The 22,557-nt window shown below is 42.1% G+C and overlaps 1 protein-coding gene across 3 annotated transcripts in view; it reads right to left on the bottom strand.

Moving 5' to 3' along the window:
* Positions 1–1,468, bottom strand: part of LOC135506998 (mineralocorticoid receptor-like) — a 104,266-nt gene extending 102,798 nt beyond the window's left edge. For 2 of the 3 annotated variants that reach the window (XM_064926456.1, XM_064926458.1), the window contains exon 1: positions 1,099–1,468. The gene's annotated coding sequence lies outside the window, so the exon portion shown is untranslated. Of the gene's footprint in view, positions 1–1,008 lie in introns of all 3 variants that reach the window. The other variant, XM_064926457.1, reaches the window with a different exon arrangement.
* Between the last annotated feature and the right edge of the window lie 21,089 nt (positions 1,469–22,557).

Genomic DNA, 22,557 nt, shown 5'->3' with positions numbered 1-22,557 from the left:
GATTGGTCCGACAATTCTGTCAATCCCCTATTGTTTTTTCAGACACAACATAGCTGCGACATAACTTGAAAATGGTATCTATCTTTGAGCGTCTTCTGGAAAACATATAACAACTTTCTAGAACAATTCAATGCGCAATATTGACCCAGGTTATCACATTTAGCCCTTTATATTATGCGTATTGTAATGCTGTTGTTCCTAAACTTATGCCCTGGTAAACTTATGTTTTAGCCTACTGTCAAAGAGGAGGACTAAAGAAAAACACTGATATTTTGATGAGGTGACCTAATTACGGGTTAGGCTATACTAAATGAGAACGCTTATGAGATAGGATAGTTGTCGACGCACAAACTACAAAAACAGGTAGGCTACATGCCAGGTTGTCACGACAGATGAAGGCTATGCAATATTTTGGGGGGCAATCTGATCTAACTAAATGCACATCAAAGTTTTGACATTGATGGCAACTGATCGAAGAGTGTGCAAAACTATTTCAAAAGTGCATTAATAGTTAGCAAGCAGGTCATTTCAGACGTCTCAGTTCTGCAATGACAGCAGAGCAAGCCGTACTCTTATCCATTATTTCTTATTGTAAAGAATGATTATCTGATGGAAATGTCGCTGGAGACAAAGTTCAAGTTGTTATTAACTGATCTTTGAAAAGTCATAAACAACTGATTTTAAGTTTAGATTCCATAATAAATAAATGCGCCCAATAGCCTGCTGGGGGCAAATAATCCTATTATTATTATTATTATTATTAGGCTATTTTTATTGTTTAGAGAGAAAGAGAGCAGCCTTTAATTGTATTCATAGCCTATACTGTAGGTCACAATCTGTCCGAGCGGTCCCTCAGGATATAGTTCAAAGTTAAAGATTTCCTGGGGATAATTCAGGTGACAATTAAAGTGATGTACATTTCGTTTATGGAGTTGACATATTCATCTAAGTATTATAATAACCACAAGTATTTTACCTACCTCGAGCTATATCATTCTGCGCCCTTACCTTAATTACGACATTCAGATTTGTCAAGTGGCTGTGTTGCTGGGCGGCAATAATCCAGAAGAGAGAATAAAGACGAAACCAAGCCTCTACCTTATTTCTTCTTCTTTACAATATCCCCAACTTCAGCTTTTCTGCATTTTCTCTTTCCATACATGTAGTTTCAGTTCTGACAGCTCAACGCACAGAACAGTAGGCTAGAACTCTGCTGAGCTGCGTAGCCTATATCACTCGTAATCCTCGACATCAAGACGCTGCTTGGACACACTGATCGAGAGCGACATATAGATCGGACGCATCAGGTATTCTCACATTCGGACCATAATTCCGCAGATTTATGATTTTCTAGCCATTCGATAGAATGACTGATAAAAACAGCGAAGGAGTCAGACAGACTTGCAGTGCGACGTCATTCTGTGCACATGAACCCTCCTTCTGTAACGAGTGCAATACAAACTCTGAAGGGGTGGCGGGGACGAGAGAGGGAGAGTAGAGGGGAGGGAGGGAGGGGAGTGCGTTCGGTCGCAGGCTCCTGAGCACAGGTACGCTATTGCGCTGGAAATAGGGTACCTTTACATTTGAAGTATGTTTGAGTTTCTCCGTTTTAATACTTAATACTCAAAATGCTTTTGGATAGGAGGAGACGTCTCATGAGCAAAACAAAAAAAAAATGTATAGTGTAGAACAGAATAATACATTGCAGTGGCTATTAATACGACATTTACTAATAGGCCTAAATTCAACATGAATAAAATACACAGTAGGCCTATTGATGTTGCAAAAAACAGGTACATTATGCATAGTATGCATGGTTTACCACTTTGAAACCTCAGTATTGCTCTTTGACAATGGCACTGTGCTTTGCAAGGCTGACATTTTGCACATGTATCTGTAATAATGGGCTGGTGTGAGGTTATACTAACTGTATGCCAACTTGTTGTTTGAGTACTAGACAAAAACACCCACAGACGTGGATATATGTTAATATCTGTCTGACATATAGGGCATAGGTCTAATGAGACTGTTACATCTTCCCCCTTGGCAGGAACTGGCTACATAATCTATCAACCTTTCTTAGTCAGAGATAGGTTATGAAGATAAAACCATCAACAACAGTAAGTGTTTAGTGCCTATGAATCATAAATAAGCATCAAATGTTCCTTAATGATGATATGTAGTGGGCGTAATACATGATAATACACAAGTCTTGTTCAGATGATTAAAAAAAACATTCTGCTGTGTAGTGTTAGCCGAGTGAAATCAAAACAGGATGTTGGTGCTTTTCCTCTGACTACATCCTTTAATCTTAGATAGGAGCGACTAATAACCCATAATATATAAATACCAGCACACTGGACACGTCACCAAGTCATAGAGGTGAATTCAGTGATTTCTCTCGGCTTTATAGCCTATATACATACAGTGGAGAGATACAGTGGAGCTCAGTTTTAGTACAGTATTGCAACATGTTATGACTGGAGAAATTGTGTCCACAGGATGGCGCTATATTTCAGTTTCTGATCTGGCATTCCAAATCGCATTAAATCAAATCAAAAATTGTATTTGTCACATGCGCGGAATACAAGAAGTGTAGACCTTACAATGAAATGCTTATTTACAAGCCCTTAACCAACAAAGTTAAGAAAAAAGAACTGTTAAGTAAAAAAGAACTATAACAAATAACTAAAGAGCAGCAGTATAATAAAAATAGCGGGGCTATATACAGGGGGTACCGGTACCGAGGCAATGTGCCGGAAACACCGGTTAGTTGAGGTAATATGTACATGTAGGTAGAGTTAAAGTGACTCTGTATAGATAATAAACAGAGAGTAGCAGCAGCATAAAAGCGGTGGGGGGGGGGGGGGGGGGTGCAATGCAAATAGTCTGGGTAGCCATTTGATTAGGAGTCTTATGGCTTGGAGGTAGAAGCTGTTAAGATGTGTCTTTTGGACCTAGACTTGGCGCTTAGGTACCACTTTGCCACCCTAGTCAACACACTACCCTCTGTAGTGCCTTGCAGTCGGAGGCCGAGCAGTTGCCATACCAGGCAGTGATGCAACCAGTCAGGATGCTCTCGATGGTGCAGCTGTAGGATCTGAGGACCCATGCCAAATCTTTTCAGTCTCCTGAATGGGAATAGTCTTTGTCGTGCCCTCTTCACAGCTGTCTTGGTGTGTTTGGACCATGATAGTTTGTTGGTGATGTTAACAACAAGAAAACTTGAAGCTCTCATCCTGCTCCACTACAGCCCCGTCGATGAGAATGGGGGTGTGCTCGGTCCTCCTTTTCCTGTAGTCCACAATCATCTCCTTTGTCTTGATCACGTTGAGGGAGAGGTTGTTGTCCTTGCACCACACTGTCAGGTCCCTGACCTCTTCCCTATAGGCTGTCTCATCATTGTCGGTGATCAGGCCTACCACAGTTGTCATCAGCAAACTTAATTATGGTGTTGGAGTCGCGCCTGGCATGGCAGTCATGAGTGGACAGGGAGTACAGGAGGGGACTGAGCACGCAACGCTGAGGGGCCCTGTTTTGAGGATCAGCGTGGTGGATGTGTTGTTACCTACCCTTACCACCTGGGGGCGGCCTGTCAGCAAGTCCAGGATCCATTTGCAGAGGGAGGTGTTTAGTCCCAGGGTCCTTAGCTTAGTGATGAGCTTTTAGTGTTGCGTGCTGAGCTGTAGTCAATGAACAGCATTCTCACATAGGTGTTCCTTTTGTCCAGGTGGGAAAGGGCAATGTGGAGTTCAATAGAGATTGCATCATCTGTGGATCTGTTAGTGCGGTATGCAAATTGGAGTGGGTCTAGGGTTTTTTTATTTTACCCTTATTTTATCAGGTAAGTTGACTGAGAACACGTTCTCATTTACAGCAATGACCTGGGGAATAGTTACAGGGTAGAGGAGGGTTGGATAATGGTGTTTATGTGAGCCATGACTAGCCTTTCAAAGCACTTCATGGCTACAGACGTGAGTGCTACTGGTCGGTAGTTATTTAGGCAGGTTACCTTGGTGTTCTTGGGCACAGGCACTATGGTGGTCTGCTTGAAACATGTTGGTATTATAGACTCAGTCAGGGACAGGTTGAAAATGTCAGTGAAGACACTTGCCAGTTGGTCTGCGCACGCTCGGAGTACACGTCCTGGTAATCCGTCTGGCCCTACGGCCTTGTGAATGTTGACCTGTTTAAAGGTCTTACTCACATCGGCTACTGAGAGCGTGATCACACAGTCGTCCGGAACAAATTATGCTCTCATGCATGTTTCAGTGTTACTTGCCTCGAAGTGGGCATAATAGTAATTTATCTCGTCTGGTAGGCTTGTGTAACTGGGCAGCTCACGGCTGTTTTTCCCCGCCACAGCCACGTCCTGCCACATCCGACGAGCGTCAGAGCCAGTGTAATATAATTCAGTCTTAGTGCTGTGTTGATGCTATGCCTGTTTGGGATAGCGAGGTTTCTTATAAGCTTCCGGGTTAGAGTCCCGCTTCTTGAAAGCGGCAGATCTAACCTTTAGCTTAGTGCGGATGTTGCCTGTAATCTATGGCTTCTGGTTGGGGTATGTACGTACAGTCAAGTTAAAGTTGTCATGATGGTGTGACATGTTTACATCTTTGAGATAACATTCTCACTTTTGTATATTATTTTTTTAAGTATTGGGCTGGAACAATAACAGTTGTACCCAGTGGGCTGAATTCAGTATCCCCTGATCCCAGTTCAGTTCCCCCTGAGCCAGACATCACCCTACAGTTGTATACAGTGGGCTGAATTCAGTATCCCCTGATCACAGTTCAGTTTCCCCTGAGCCAGACATAATCGGCAGCTGGGAGTCAGTGGAGAGCAGTGGAGGCTGGTGGGAGGAGCTATAGGAGGACAGACTCATTGTAATGGCTGGAATGGAATAAATGGACCTGAGTCAAACGTGGTACCCATATGTGTTATGTGTTTGATACCATTCCATTTATCCCATTCCAGCCATTAAAATGAGCCGTCCTCATATATAGCTCCTCCTACCAGCATTCAGAGAGATACAGAGAGAGAGAGAGAGAGAGAGAGATTACTTCTCTATGGTATTTACAGGTTCATTTGAGGGCCATGACCAAAGTGAAGCTAGCTACAGTACATCTACCGACAGACAGACAGAGAGAGAGAGAGAGAGAGAGAGAGAGAGAGATTACTTCTCTATGGTATTTACAGGTTCATTTGAGGGCCATGACCAAGGTGAAGCTAGCTACAGTACATCTACCGACAGACAGACAGAGAGAGAGAGAGAGAGAGAGAGATTACTTCTCTATGGTATTTACAGGTTCATTTGAAGGCCATGACCAAAGTGAAGCTAGCTACAGTACATCTGACAGACAGACACGACAGACAGACCCACCCACCCACTCCAACCTGCAGCCTTGCCCTGGTCTGCTCTGCTGGCTGTTAATCCTGCATGGTTGGGAACCTGCCTAAAAGAGCAGGAAATTTGTTCCCAAGGAGGAGATAACCACCACAGTTTCCCGCCTCCGCTCTGGCAGCCAGGCAGCTCTTCCTCATTTATCTCACAAAATGGCCACCAATCAATCCCTGCCTGCTATAGGTACAGACCAGATCATAAACATGTCTGTTTCGTGATGGGTTAAATCATTTACCTGGGCTTGACTTCCCTCTGGGGTATGGATCTTTAAAGGCCAAGTTGCAATTTAATTTTGCCCCCAAAAATGCAATATACACCACTTGTAGATGGCAATACCACCCCCCCCCCCCAAGTGTGTGTTTCTTATTATAGTTTTTAAAATTTGTATTATGATACATTACCTTTAAAGTCTTTGGCGAACTTTCACTATAAGGACTTCACTGGTATAAATCAATGCATTTACTGTATATAATTTCTGATTATTAAGATTTTACGTAGTTCCTGGGATCTCACTTGCTCTGGGCATTAAACCTGATGTATTTTCGAAGCAGGATTCAAACTAGCTGTATCTAAATCTGCTCTAAGATTAAGGTCTGTTTACTACAGCAGGAAAAGAATCCTGCAGAAACAGGTCATTTTTATTATTGTGTGGATTATAATTAATGGACATTTTTGTAGGAGTTGATAGATTTTTCGTAAGGGAAAATGATGTCTGAAATTTGGAAATGACAAACTTCAGAAGCGTTTTTAAAGCTCAAATACACTACACGTTTAAATGTTCCTGCATTGCGGGAATGTTCTCCAGCAACAGGGTGATCAAATGAACATCTAACATCTGTGGTGACAGTTCGTCCTCGTGGTTGAAAGATAACTATGATTAGAGGCATCATCCGCTCCAGTGATCGGAGTCAGGTAGACGGTACGGTAGACGGTACGGCAGATTACTCGAGCAGCAGCAGCGACGTGATCTTGAGAGGGAGAGGTACAGGGTGCCTCATGGGGACAGGTGAATTGGAGCATGTTAACTCCAAAACAAAACACTTCCGCAACAGCAGAAGTTACTGTCCCCACTGTATGTAGTAATTATGGTGTTAGTTCTAATCAGCCAACTGCCAACCCGACATCCCCTGTTTTGTTAAAGTCCCACTCTCGAATGTCGGTAGTGTCATTTTTCCATTTTTCCTTTTTTCAGGACACTACCAGTCACCAGTTGTATTGAGTACAATATTTTTTTTTTCCCCACAACTTTAAGCCATTTCTTCTCTATATTATTGTTTCTTTAATTTGTCTAATGACACAGTTTCTTTTGTCTAATGACGCTATTCCTCAACCTCATCTTCTTTATTTAGCTCAGTGAATATATTTAGCTGTCAAGCGGTTGGATTGCGAAAAACCCACGCTACTGGTCAAGTGTACAGGCCAGTACCCACTTTAAGCAGTGTTCTCCGACAGCCTTGCCCGTGTGTGGCACGTTTTGTATCCGTCGTCCATGCTACGTGTGTCTTACGTTTCAGTGGGCTAACAGGCCCATGGGTGTAGCTTCCAATAAGGTTGTTTGTTTGGACACAGTGACTCATTTGGGGAACACACAAGACACAACTCTAATGACAGCCTCTGTCGGATTGCCACCGTAAACAATTTCTTTAGTAAATGAGTTGGATCCTCGGCTGTGCCAGGAGCATATTGGATGAGCAACCTGGTCTCACCGTGTGTGTCCGACTTTAGTTAACACGTCCATGATGGATTTCGGCGTCACACCATAATGCATATTGGGCGTAGTACATGCACACACACGCACACGCACGCACACGCACACACAGGCACACACAGGCACACACATATATATTCACAGTGAGGTTCTAACTCTCTAGCTAGTCCATAAAGGTCAGCTAAAGGGTATGTGTTGTTAGCATGGCTTAACTCATCTCTTTTGAAACCGGAGCTAGCCAGAGTCTTAATGTGCAGTATATAGGTCAGGGAATGGTGCTAAGGTTCTCAACCGTAATTACATTTTGTCAAAATAAGACATATAACTCATGTTTAGACTGTTAGGTGTCATATGGTTATTGGGTCAGTGGAGTTAGTTGAACATGAATGTGATGTGCCTAGTTGATATCAAATATATAATGCCAGTTATTGTGAAATAACATAAGCAAAGCCTACTTAGAAACTACAGCCTACAGCCAGTCAGATTCTTTAAATAACACTTATGTTTCTTTTATATGTACTTATTCAATTTGGTAAAAAAGCAATTAGCCATAATGTACTACAATGTAATAATCCGTCCATCCATCCATTTGTCTCATTGAACTACATTGTGATTCAGAGAGAAAGAATGAAAATGGACGCATGTGCAAAGCAAACCTCCAGCAGTGATACTAGAAACATAAAAAACAGAGGTGGGGTTATGGAGGTTGCATCATCTCATATACGTTTCAGTCTGATTTGGTGGAAATTCACGTGCAAATATTTTGGAAACTAAAAATGATATTGGAAAACTGATTCAATTCGATGTTATTTCTCCCCTCAGGGCAATTACTCATGTTTTTCAGAGGAATCCATTGTTGGGCACTGCCTGGCCATGGCTTGTATGTCCCTCTTGGCAATACCAAGGAAGGGCACACTGAGAAAGGTTACAGTGTTTTCACAGGTGCCCAGACTACATAATAACCTCACGTGGAGAAAGAGCGAGCGAGATAACGAGAGAAAGAGGGAGAGTGGGGAAGAGAGAGAGAGATTATGTGAGTGAGTGAGTGAAAGAAAGAAAGAAAGAAAGAGATGGGGAGAGAGAGAGCCATCAAAAAAAGTCAAATTCTCCAATATATGCACTTTAGATCCCTCAAAATAAAAGTTTAACCGCTTTGATTCGTTCCCGTAATAGAGGTCGATGGAAATCGAAGACAGACTGTCTAAATATCCTTTTTGCCACGTACCTTAAGCCCTCACATGTGAGACTTCAACTGACTGTTAGCTGTCTCCTTTTACTAAGTTCATTCAGAGACAAAGCACAGGATCTCAGAGTAGGAGTGCTGATCTAGGATCTGTTTCTTCTTTTAAATAATAAATAATAAGATTATATGGAAGAGGAGACCTGGTCCTAGATCAGCACTCTTTCTTTGAGGTACTTTGTGAATATCAACAAATACCATCTCCAGCCTTGGACACAGTAGTACACTGTAACATGTTTTTGGATTGATATAAATATAAGTCATGTTGAAAAAACACCTAAGCCTCGAATAACCTACTCCCTATATAAAATGCTAGCCAGTATTTATGTGAATACCCCTAGGAGATTTAGCCTACAGATGTAGGATCTTAATTTGAACACCCTTTTGCAGGAGAACTTTCCTGCAATGCAGGACATTTAAAATGCATAGTGTACTTCAGCTTTAAAAATGCTTCTGAGGTTTGTAATCTCCAATCGCAAAATTGATTTTCCCTTATGAAAAATGCATCAACCCATACAAAAGTGGTTAAACTGGTTCAAATTAAGATCCTACAGCTGTACACTGTTAACTAAAGCATAGGCGAGCCAGATGAAACGTGTTTATTATTGAATAACCTGTTTACTCCTGCCGCCTGGCAGTATGAGACACATGATCAATATTTAGTAGGAACACCGGGTATAGAGGCTACATCCCCTGACTCCAGATCAGCACATTAACATGTCCGTTTTCATCACTACATAATGGGATGTTTGACGAAATTGTGTCAAGTAGATTACAAATTGATATTCCCCAGTTGCCTTGTAGCACACGCTTCCTTCCCCCTTGCCCAGGTTGGACCAGATGCCAAAGCAGCATGGGATGCAAGGAAAACATTCAAAACATAAATAGCCCAAGGTGCCAGCGGCCTCATTTATAAACATTGTGTAAGTACATAATATACCTAAAAAAAAAAAAAAAAATATCCTGCAAAAGTTGTCATTTGTAAAAACGTCATTTTTTTGTTTGTTTTACTCGGCATGAGAATGTCCTTACCTCCACCCAAACTTCAGAACATGCGTACCCACATTTTCTAGTGGTTGAAGTATTGTATTGCAAGTAACTACTAATTAAAACATAAGATGCAGCCATTGTCTGTTAGTGAAAATCGACATGTTTTGGTTTTGAAATCTAAAATAATTACACAGGAATCGAATTGCTATTTATTTCATCTTCATAACCATTGCAGAATAAATGTGTCATCTTTTTTGGCCTTGATGCATTCCCGAAGTTGCCATACAACAAATGACCATGCACATCTCTCATTTAATTGAGCTAGTGCTGTGTGCATTTATAACATACACATTTAACAGGTGAACATACCTTTTACATTGAAGTATGTATTCAACTACTGTAACTACTATTATTACATTTTTTGGGGCATAGTCTAGACAATGTTTCAGAATTTCAGAATCATCTTTATTCACTAAGTACATTTACACATACCCAGAATTTTGGGCGGCAGGTAGCTTAGTGGTTAGAGCGTTGGACTAGTAACCGAAAGGTTGCAAAATTGAATCCCCGAGCTGACAAGGTAAAAATCTGTCATTCTGCCCCTGAACAAGGCAGTTAACCCACTGTTCCTAGGCCATCATTGAATTTGTTCTTAACTTGCCTAGTTAAATAAAGGTAAAATCAAATTTAAAAAAAATGTTACTTGGTGACATGGTGCAGCTAGTGATTGACAACATTTACAGTCATAATACAGACAACAGAGTTTTAACAAAGTTGACTTGTATTATAGTGTATACAACTAGGTAGAGTGAGCATAGAGCTATTACAGAATTAGCAGATATACAAATGTATAGTGGGTATATGGTTGATAGACATTGGATGTACACATTTACACCATCAGTATGAATATATCTAAATGCAGACAGATGGACAGAGTGCAATGCAGTATAGTGCAGTTAATTTGTGTAGAGTTCAGAGAAGGCTTGATGCGGTGTGCAGCATAGAGTGCATAGTCCTTTAGTCTCTATGGGCCAGATGGCCAGTTGGTGAGGGCCACAGCATAGTCCTTTAGTCTCTATGGGCCAGATGGCCAGTTGGTGAGGCCCACAGCATAGTCCTTTAGTCTCTATGGGCCAGATGGCCAGTTGGTGAGGCCCACAGCATAGTCCTTTAGTCTCTATGGGCCAGATGGCCAGTTGGTGAGGCCCACAGCATAGTCCTTTAGTCTCTATGGGCCAGATGGCCAGTTGGTGAGGGCCACAGCATAGTCCTTTAGTCTCTATGGGCCAGATGGCCAGTTGGTGAGGGCCACAGCATAGTCCTTTAGTCTCTATGGGCCAGATGGCCAGTTGGTGAGGGCCACAGCATAGTCCTTTAGTCTCTATGGGCCAGATGGCCAGTTGGTGAGGGCCACAGCATAGTCCTTTAGTCTCTATGGGCCAGATGGCCAGTTGGTGAGGGCCACAGCATAGTCGTTTAGTCTCTATGGGCCAGATGGCCAGTTGGTGAGGGCCACAGCATAGTCGTTTAGTCTCTATGGGCCAGATGGCCAGTTGGTGAGGCCCACAGCCCGGGGGAAGAACGTTTTCAGGTCGCGGGAGGTTTTGGTCATCAGTGACCTGAACCGCCTGCCAGAGGTGAATTTTTGGAGGAGAGGGGGACCGGGGTGGGAGGGGTCGGTGATGATCTTTCCTCGATGGAGGGCAGGTGGCAGCCTACGACCCTCTCTGAAGACCGGACAATGCGTTGCAGTTTGTCCTTGCAGCGGGCAGACGCAGACCCAAGCCAGACGGTGATGGAGGAGGTGAAGATGAACGATTGATACGTAAAACGGGATCGAGATTGACTGGGAGATTTTGCTCCCGCAAGTAGTACATCGTTGTTGGTGATGAGACCGACCAGAGTTGTACCATCTGCAAACTTGAGTAGTTTGACAGATGCATTGCTGGAGGTGCAGGTATTGGTGCAGAGTGAGTAGAGTAGAGGTGATACCATGTATCTTTGCGGCGCTCTAGTGCTGAGGGATAAAGATGGACAGATGGAGCTGGACACATTCAGCTGGGAGAGTTTGTCTTGTAGCAGTTCTGGGATGATGGTATTGAACGCAGAGCTAAAGTCCACAGACAATATTCTTGCATTTGTCTTTGGGTTATCAAGGTGTTTGAGGATGTAGTGTAGGCCCATGTTGTCCACAGACCTGTTATCTCTGTAGGCAAACTGCAGTGGGTTGAGGTGATGATTTTGAGATGGGACAGTACCAGGCGCTCAAAGGTTTTCATGATGACCGAGGTGAGCGCCACAGGTCTGTGGGCAGTAGGTTGGGGAAAAAATGTCAATGCAAAACATTGTTGAATTCAAACGTTCTGCTGACCGGTCCGCACCAACTTGACATTGCTTTTTCTTTCAGAAACTCAAATAAAATAAAATTATTTGTCACATGTCACATTACCATTAAATGCTTACTTACAAGCCCCTTAAACAACAAAGCAGTTCAAGAAATAGAGTTAGTAAAATATTTACTAAATAAAATTTAAAAAATTTATCAAAGTAACACAATAAATGTACATAACAATAACGAGGCTATATACAGGGTGTCACGCCCTGACCTTAGAGAGCTTTTTCTGTCTCTATTTTAGTTTGGTCAAGGTGTGATTTGAGTGGGCATTCTATGTTCATTTTTCTACGTTTTGTATTTCTTTGTTTTGGCCAGGTATGGTTCTCAATCAGGGACAGTTGTCTATCGTTGTTTCTGATTGGGAACCATACTTAGGCAGCCCTTTTTCCCACCTGTCTTTGTGGGTAGTTGTCTTTGTTTGTTGGCACTATAGCCTTAAGCTTCACAGTTGTTTTTTGGCATCATTTAAATAAAAGGAATATGCACCTTGGTCCAGTTCGTTCAACGGCCGTGACACACGGGGTGTACCGAGTCAATTTGCAGGTATACAGGTTAGTCAGTGTAATTTGCACATGCACTGTAGGTAGGGGTAAAATGAGTATGCATAGCAGCAGTGTAAAAACAAAGGGGGGGGGGGGTCAATGTAAATAGTCCAGGTGGCCATTTGATTAGTTGTTCAGCAGTCTTATGGCTCTGGGGTGGAATCTGTTAAGGAGCCTTTTGGTCCAAGACTTGGCGCTCCAGTATCGCTTGCTGAGCGGTAGCAGAGAAAACAGTCTATGACTTGGGTGACTGGGGGTCTTTGACAATTTTGGGAGTTCCTCTGACACCGCCTAATATATAGGTCCTGGATGGCAGGAAGCCTGGCCCCAGTGATGTACTGGTCCATATGCACTACCCTCTGTAGTGCCTTACGGTCAGATGCCAAGCAGTTGCCATACCAGGTGGTGATGCAACTGGTCAGGACGCTCTCGATGGTGCAGCTGTAGAACCTTTTGAGGATCTGAGGACCCATGCCAAATCTTTCCAGTCTCCTGTCACTGTAATGACACGCAGGGAGAAAAAGGGTGTAGATTCACGCGCAGAGCACGGCAGGTGTTTATTTCGCCTTTGCAGAAGGCAGGAATCATGGTCACAGGCAGGCAATGGTCATACACAGGTAGGTGAATCAAGGCTAGGACTGAAGGCTATAACTGGTTCTCACAAACGAGCTAGGAAAAGGCTTAGTAGAGTCGAAACAAACAATACCTCACAAAGGCACAAACAGAATGACCTGAACTAAATAAGGAGCTGATGAGACCAGGTGAGTAACTAACACAGGTGAAATCAATGAACAAAAAGGAGACAGGGCTACGTTCAAAAACACAATGAAACAGAACACAAAGTTGACTAAGAAAATAAATAAAGAACCTTACAGTCACAGTCCTTTGGCAAATACTGGATAAGTTACTAAGTTACTACAAAAGATACTCTGCCAAAACCAACAAAAACATTTGATAAAATTATTAATTGCTCTTTCTTTTAGAAACTGCCGTGACCCAATTTCAATAGTTCCAAATTATACGTTAAATAATGAACATTACTGTCACCATAAAAGGTGAATGAAGGGTGTTTCACAGGCAATACTTAAAATGCTTGTTCACAATTTATAGGCTTACGGGAATCATATGTTGTACGTTGTACGCCAAGTTCATAAATGTCAACATATATCCGCATGCAGATATTTAGTGTGAATTTGCGCAACAGTTCTAAATAAGGCCCCTGGTTCCAATCCGAACACCCAGGACACTACTGTAAATTGAATTATGCATTACCACATGGTGTCAGCTTTATTTAAACAGCGTTTTAGGGGGGAGGATCATATATTATCAGTGGCCATTTTGGATCAACAGCAACAGCTAGAGGATGGTTGCAGAGAGTTGATTGTTGACATAAGTGGTGTTTTTGTGCAGGTTGATTTTAAGCGACGAGACACTTAGAGAGGTGAAAGGCTTAGTAAATACGACAAATTAGTGGTTTGAATTTACCATCCTCCTTTTTCTCTGTCTAGGAAAGTTATTTCTCTAAGAAAACAAAAAGGTTTTAGCTCATTATCTGTTGGAAAATAGGTGGGCGCCGGTTTCAGTTAAGCCGCTGAGGTGAAGGCAGATTAATTTGCATAGCAGTTCAACTGAGTTCCTTGTTTTTCCATGACACGTTAGTCACTGTTTGTGTATGCGAGCATGAATTGGTATCCATGATATACTGCATCTCTCTTGCAAGGTCATTTTATTTGGCAGTACCTTGTAAAGATTCAGAGGCTCACACCTGCGCAAATGCAGACCGAGATATACTGTAGATACATACAATTACACATACAGTAGACAAACACACACATCTCTCTCTCCTCATACACACGCACTCAGCCACACACACACACAACATATAGAATAGGCTTGCGCTGCGCTCCGTGGGCGGTTTTAGATCCTGGTGACCTGATCTGAACCTGTTGGATGTGAGCCCTAATGCGGAGATGGAGACAAGCTTTCTGAATGGGTCAGACTGACTGTGATGTAACTTTCCAGGCAGGAGGGGGAAAGGATTAGTAAAGCCACCTCCAGTGTGTCTGTGTGTATATGTCTGTGTGTGTGTACATGTCTGTGTGCCTGTGTGTGTGTGTGTGTGTGTGTGTGTGTGTGTGTGTGTGTGTGTGTGTGTGTGTGTGTGTGTGTGTGTGTGTGTGTGTGTGTGTGTGTGTGTGTGTGTGTGTGTGTGTGTGTGTGTGTGTGTATGTCTGTGTGCATCTGTCTGTCTGTGGATTTTGTGGATTGTTGTTGGCTTTGATCAAGATAAACATCTCTATCTAGCTAGACTATTGATTGTAATCTATGGCGTTCCCCATCTCTTTAGTTAATCTGTGGTGTTCCCCATCTCTTTAGTTAATCTGTGGCGTTCCCCATCTCTTTAGTTAATCTGTGGTGTTCCCCATCTCTTTAGTTAATCTGTGGTGTTCCCCATCTCTTTAGTTAATCTGTGGTGTTCCCCATCTCTTTAGTTAATCTGTGGTGTTCCCCATCTCTTTAGTTAATCTGTGGTGTTCCCCATCTCTTTAGTTAATCTGTGGTGTTCCCCATCTCTTTAGTTAATCTGTGGTGTTCCCCATCTCTTTAGTTAATCTGTGGCGTTCCCCATCTCTTTAGTTAATCTGGGGTGTTCCCCATCTCTTTAGTTAATATGTGGCGTTCCCCATCTCTTTAGTTAATCTGTGGTGTTCCCCATCTCTTTAGTTAATCTGTGGTGTTCCCCATCTCTTTAGTTAATCTGTGGTGTTCCCCATCTCTTTAGTTAATCTGTGGCGTTCCCAATCTCTTTAGTTAATCTGTGGTGTTCCCCATCTCTTTAGTTGATTTGTGGCGCTCCACATCTCTTTAGTTGATTAAAGTACTGTATTCAATCTGGTCGGCCAGCGGCTGGAGCCAGCTTCCTGAATGTTTGGTAGATCTCTCCTCGCCGTCTGCCCAATCTGACTCATTCAGACACAGACACACACACACACACACACACACACACACACACACACACACACACACACACACACACACACACACGTATGAATGTATGCATACACACACATACACACACATATGATTGTACGCATACACACACGCACACACACACATACACTCATCTCAGCCAGAGCAGGTGGGAGGCAGCAAAGGATTGCCTCAGAGAAGTGTGGAAAAACATGGTGAATATGGTGAAATGACCTGACACTAACTCACACAGACACCTTGAAGCTATGCTATTCAGAGAACAAGACAGTCTGGATGCACTGGTGATCAAGTTTGAGACTGAGATCTCATGTCATTCATGGATGAAGCATAACTTCATTGGGCATTCGTGTGGAGTATAACAAAGAACTTCTGACCAATAAGAAACTTCAGAATCAATAGATATCTAAAGAGCGATGTTTGACTTTTTCGCATCTTTTTCAATGTTGTTTAAAAATAAACTAATTGTCTGTCTGCTCTCCGTCTAAAAAATGTCTCGACGGAAAAGGCAGCAACTTATTTTCTTTGTATTTTACAGACAAAAAAAACAATCTGAGCAATTAGACTTAGAAGCCCTCTCCGAAGATCAAAGCTAATCATAGACCCCTGAAAAGAAACACGGTTTACCAGCATGTAAACATGATCCCAACCTAATTTTAACACTCATTTAACAAAAGCGAGATGTCAAACCAATTAGCCTGTGCTTCGTCCCAAATTGGGCAGCTTACTATCTCTCCATGCCGGGCGTATGTGTTCCAAACATCAGAAACCGGTCAGAACCAGCCCTTCCAGAAGTTAAAGTGTACTAAATGTGAAATGCATGTCACATCGATTATGCTTGAATCCTTCTATGTACAGTCGTGTGTGTTTCTGAGGGAACCGTTCATATATTTATAATGCTAAGAAAACGGGAGGGGATAAACTACTCTTCATGGGTGCCCAGATACAGACCATTTCCAGTCTGAGTCTGAGGTCTCCATTTTCCCTGCATTACCTCTCCAAAGAAATCGAGAGTTTGGGACTATAAGGTTATATCTGCATTTTTGTCAAAATGTAGTCATTGACATAGTCTTGTTCTGTTCAATGTTCTCTACCTATATAGTACTCATACAATATAAAAATTGCTGACACCATTCAAACCAATGAAGCTTTGGAACTTTAAAGCCAATTATCTCAGAATCATCTTGTTGCAGATATAGTCCCAAGCTCTCGAAATGTAACTTCATGACATGCTATCTTCACATTATATCTTATTCAACCTATCGTGACAATAGAATAACTATATTATTAATACCAGGCACAACATTAATAGCTCAGTCATTTGGAAATAAGGATACTTTTACCAAACTGTGTTAACAGTTCTGAGCTACTGTAGATATGGAACTGTCGAACTCCAGTGTCCTCTTCTCTGTTCTCTACTAGAGTCTATTTAAGCAATAAGGCTTGAAGGGGGTGAGGTCTATGCCCAATATACCACGGCTAAGGGCTGTTCTTATGCACGACGCAACATGGAGTGCCTGGACACAGCCCTTAGTGTATATGGCCAATATACCATGGCTATTGGTCAAAGGTTTTAGAACACCTACTCATTCAAGGGTTTTTCTTTATTTTTACTATTTTCTACATTGTATAATAATCTATGAAATAAAAATTATGAAATAACACATATGGAATCATGTTGTAACCAAAAAAGTGTTAAACAAATTAAAATATATTTTATTTGAGATTCAAATAGCTAACCTTTGCCTTGATGACAGCTTTGCACACTCTTGGCATTCTCTTAATCAGCTTCATGAGGTCTCAAAAACCAACAAGCGCTATGATAAAACTGGCTCTCTTGAGGACCGCCACAGGAATGGAAGACCCAGAGTTACCTCTGCTGCAGAGGATAGTTTCCAGCCTCAGAAATTGCAGCCCAAATAAATTCTTCACAGAGTTCAAGTAACAGACACATCTCAACATCAACTGTTCAGAGGAGACTATGTGAATCAGGCCTTCATGGTTGAATTGCTGCAAAGAAACCACTATTAAATGACTCCAATAAGAATAAGAGACTAGCTTGGGCCAAGAAACACAAGCAATGGACATTAGACAGGTGGAAAGTTGCCCTTCGGTCTGCAGTCCAAATTGGAGATTTTTTGTTCCAACTGACTGTCTTTGTGAGACGCGGTGTGGGTGAACGGATGATCTCCGCATGTGTATATCCCACCGTCAAACATGGAGGAGTAGGTGTTATGGTGTAGGGGTGCTTTGCTGGTGACACGGTCAGTGATTTATTTAAAATTCAAGGCACACTTAACCAGCATGGCTACCACAGCATTCTGCAGCGATACGCCATCACATCTGGTTTGGGCTTAGTGGGACTATCATTTGTTTTTCAGCAGGACAATGACCCAACACACCTCCAGGCTGTGTACGGGCTATTTTACAAAGAAGGAGAGTGATGGAGTGCTGCATCAGATAACAAAGCCTCCACAATCCCCCAACCTCAACCAAATTGAGATGGTTTGGGATGAGTCGGTCCGCAAAGTGAAGGAAAAGCAGCCAACAAGTGCTCAGCATATGTGGGAACTCCTTCAAGACTGTGAAGCTGGGTGAGAGAATGCCAAGAGTGTGCAAAGCTGTCATCAAGGCAAAGAGGGGCTATTTGAAGAACCTAAAATGTAAATTGCATTTTGATTTGTCTAACACTATTTTAGTTGCTAAAACTTTTGACAGGTAGAGTATCACAAACCCAGATAAACTGGTTACCAATGTAATTAGAGCAGTAAAAATCTATGTTTATTCATATCCGTGGTATACGTTCTGATATACCACAGCTGTCAGCCAATCAGCATTCAGGGATCAAACCACCCAATTTATAATGAGCTTTGAATGTATTTTGAGTTGGTGGTACAGCGTGGTCCTAAATACAATCAGTTCTATCTGTCCATGCTGTACCTAGAAGCAATCTGATTCTGGATATTGCTCTTAAGGCTGCATTTACACAGGCAGTCCAAATTAGTTTTTCACTAATTGGTATTTTGCCAAATCAGATCTGCTCTGAAACAAATCTGTTGGGAAAAGATCTGATGTGATTGGCAAAAAGATCAATTAGTGGAAAAAAAAGATGTAAAAAATGATCTGCTTGGTATTCTGACTCGGAGTCCCCCGCATCGTTTTACAGGTGGCCGATGATCATTTAGACATCAAGTGTCTTGTAATGTAGCTCATTGGTATTTGTGTTGCATGTGGTTTATTAATTAGCTCGTCTGTTGTGAATTACAAGCCGCACTGGGTGTAAAATATGTAGAGCTGCCTGGCGCTTGTGTTGTGATTAATTTCACAGTGAAGCATTCTGAGCGATGTCACTGGCAATTAGGAGGCTTTGACACTTGATTGCATAACGCACCATACTATGTGTCAGGGTGGGCGTCTACCAAACTCATCACAAATTGGGTTGCTTACTGGGATTGTGTTTGAAATGGCACCCTATTTCCTGATAGTGGGCCCTGGACAATAATATTGCACTGTTAGTAGGGATTAGGCTACAGTATAGAACACTATGTGTTGTCACTGGTGATTTAGTTGATACTGGTTGCATAACATGCCATACAATGTGTCAGGGTGGGTGGCTACCATGCGTAAGAACAGCCCTTAGCCGTGGTATATTGACCATATACCACACCTCCTCAGGCCTTAGTGCTTAATTATAATGCATTTAAGGCCAATTACTTTACTCCATATGGATTAGAAAATAATTGGTCTAAATCCTAATAGGTCTAAATTCTAAAAGTTGTGAAGATGGACAAAAGAAAACAAACTAGAACTACTGTAGACTTGATTTATCACAACATATTGAAACAGCATGAATATACAGAACGTATCAAATACAGTATCCATAAACTAGAAACATGCGTCTACATACAGTACATAGTCAGCCAGTCTCTCTCTAGGTTTGGAGTCACCAGAGCAAAAAGAAATCACTGCCTGTTTCCCAAGAACGAGGGCAGTTGCTAAAAATAAACAATGACCCACACTCAAATTAACACAGATTGGGATTTGATGTGCTGTGCTGCACAGATCGGCGAGGCGAGAGACGGCTGCCTAGCTCCACTCAGAGCTCGGAGCTCGTGGTACAGTGCAGCTGAGGATGAGAGACGAGGGCTTCCAGAGCGGATTTGAAAAGAAAATCTAGGCCACAGCCGGCTGTTTTAGTGCCTCTCTCGCTCTCACTCTCTTTATCTCTTTATCTCTCTATCTCTCGCTATCTCAGGCATGTCTCTCTCTCTCTTTCTCTTTCTCTTTCTCTTTCTCTTTCTCTTCTCTCTCTCTCTCTCGCTCTTTTTCTCTCTCTCTTTCTCTCTCGGAGACTTGCCGCAAGTGCTGTCAGGTTTTAGTGCCTTTTAATTTTGAGGAAGGAGTAGCTGCTGTTACGTGGAGAGCTCTGGGGAAAGTGGGGTGGAGGGGAGGAATGGAGGGAATGCCTACTAGCCTGAAAGGAGTAAAAAGGAAGTGGATTCTTCAGTGAAATGTAACATATCGGAGGAAGTGTGACCACTCACTGCAAGCTTTCCTTGTGTATTTCTCCTTCATTTCACCTGTTTATTTTACAAAATATAAACACTATATATACAAAAGTATGTGGACACCCTTTCAAATTAGTGGATTTGGCTATGTCATGATGTTGGCCTGTGGGTAAGGTTTATGACCCCTCCCATAAATACCTTTCTCCCTTCCCTTTCTCTCTGACTATACTGAAGGACTCTTGTATAGCCTTTGTTAAACATAGAGAGTCTGGGAACATCAAACAAGTGGGGGAAAGGAACCATATTTCGGTAATAGAACCAGTTGAAAATATGCGTTGGTACTTAATGAATATGATGTCAGTTCGGTTGTCATCTGAGACATTATGACTGATGACAGGATGACATAAACTGTATCTGGGAAAGTCTACACATTCTAGTTATCAGATTCACATGGAATTGTTGTGCAATTTAAATGTTTAAATATGACACTATTTGTGAAAAGATTAAATGTAATTTTAGCTTCCAAATGAGAGATTTGGATTTTCATAAAGTTAGAGCTCTGTTCAATCAGTTGCCCACCCCTGTGAAGAGACATGGGTTATGAACTATGAAACACACCCTTCTCTCCCTCCACTATATAAGCCCTTGAAGAAAATGTAACTATCTGTTCCGAGGACGATAGGACGACGGTCCATACATTGAAAAGGACTAACATGTCAACTACAGAACTAAGCCAACCTCAGTGTGAGCTTTGGTTATGAATGGTACAAACTTTGAACTCTTATTCACTAAAGAAGTGAGACATCCTAGCCGTTGAGTTAGCAACAGCAGCTGTAAACGTGGGCTAGGAAAGGACGGACGACGTAACCAGTCTAACACACAACGACGGTACTACAATGTATCCAATTTACCACCAGTGACATTCTTCCGGAGACAGGAAGATCTCTGTTGGCCAACATGGCCAGCATCTACGACCAACCTACCGAAGCACAGCTCAGAGTAAATATTTATTGCATTTTCCTTTTACAAATGGGTGGTAATTTAGAATGCATAAGATACTGTATTTATGATAGCATGGCTTCTCCCTTTGTTCCTCAGTCTTCCCGCTCTTTCACTCAAACCCGTCCACCAAGGATATTTTCTGTATGACATAATTTGCATTTTGTGTATATGTAATTCTGTGTGATTAGTTAGGTATTTAGTACATAAACAATTAAACCCAATTTTGTATTGTTGATTCAACGTGTTAGCCAGGGTTCGTGAAGATAACCAATAATTCTACGGTGTTCAGTCACTGAAATAAGGTGACGATTAATGTTGACTGCTATTGATGTAAAATATTACTAGGTCTTTCAGAGTTTATTCAGAAGATAACAGCTCTATAAACACTCTTTCATGGTGCCCCAACTTTCTAGTTAATTACATTTACATGATTAGCTCAATCAGGTAATATTAATTACAGAGAAAGGATTTTATAGAATTGCATGTCATATCACTTAATCCGGCACAGCCAAAGACACAACAGCTATGTTACAAAATCATCATTGGCAGTAGAATGGCCTGATTGAATAAGACTTTTAACTTTTAATGTGGCATAGGATGCCACCTTTCCAACAAGTCATTTTGTCAAATTTATTCTATATACACTGCATTCGGAAATGATTCAGACACCTTGGCTTTTTCTACATTTTGTTACGTTGCAGCCTTATTCTAAAATTTTGATCTCCACACAATACCACATAATGACAAAGCGAATACAGGTTGACATAAATGTTTGCTAATTTATGAATAATAAAAAACAGAAATACCTTAATTACATAATTACTCAGACCCTTTGCTTTGTCTTGAAATTGAGCTCAGGTGCATCCTGTTTCCATTGATCTTCCTGAGATGTTTCTACAACTTAATTGGAGTCCACCTGTGGTAAATTCAGTTGATTGGACATGATTTGGAAAGGCACACACCTGTCTATATAAGGTCCCACAGTTGACGGTGCATGTCAGAGCAAAAACCAAGCCATGAGGTTGAATTGTCTATAGAGCTCCGAGACAGGATTGTGTCAAGGAACAGATCTGGGGAAGGGTACCAAAAAATGTCTGAAGCATTGAAGGTCCCCAAGAACAAAGTGGCCTCCATCATTCTCAAATGAAAGAAGTTTGGAACCACTAAGACTCTTCCTAGAGCTGGCCGCCCAGCCAAACTGAGCAATTGGGGGAGAAGGGCCTTGGTCAGGGAGGTGACCAAGAACCCAATGGTCACTCTGACAGAACTCCAGAGTTCCTCTGTGGAGATGGGAGAACCTTCCAAAAGGACAACCATCTCTGCATCACTCCACCAATCAGGCCTTTATGGTAGAGTGGCTAGAGGGAAGCCACTCCTCAGTAAAAGGCACATGACAGCCCGCTTGGAGTTTGCCAAAAGGAACCTTAAGGACTCTCAGACCATGAGAAACAAGATTCTCAGGTCTGATGACACCAAGATTGAACTATTTGACCTGAATACCAAGCTTCACTTCTGGAGGAAACCTGGCACCATCCCTAAGTTGAAGCATGGTGGTGGCAGCATCATGTTGTGGGGATGTTTATCAGTGACGGGGACTGGGAGACTAGTCAGGATCAAGGGAAAGCTGAACAGAGCAAAGTACAGAGAGATCCTTGATGAAAACTTGCTCCAGAGCACTCAGGACCTCAGACTGAGGCAAAGGTTCACCTTCCAACAGGACAATGACTCTAAGCGCACAGCCTAGACAACGCAGGAGTGGCTTCGGGACAAGTCTCTGAAT

This window comes from Oncorhynchus masou, chromosome 20 (assembly GCF_036934945.1).
Source record: "Oncorhynchus masou masou isolate Uvic2021 chromosome 20, UVic_Omas_1.1, whole genome shotgun sequence".
Lineage (NCBI taxonomy): Eukaryota > Metazoa > Chordata > Actinopteri > Salmoniformes > Salmonidae > Oncorhynchus > Oncorhynchus masou.
This window is presented reverse-complemented; position numbering and strand designations above follow the sequence as displayed.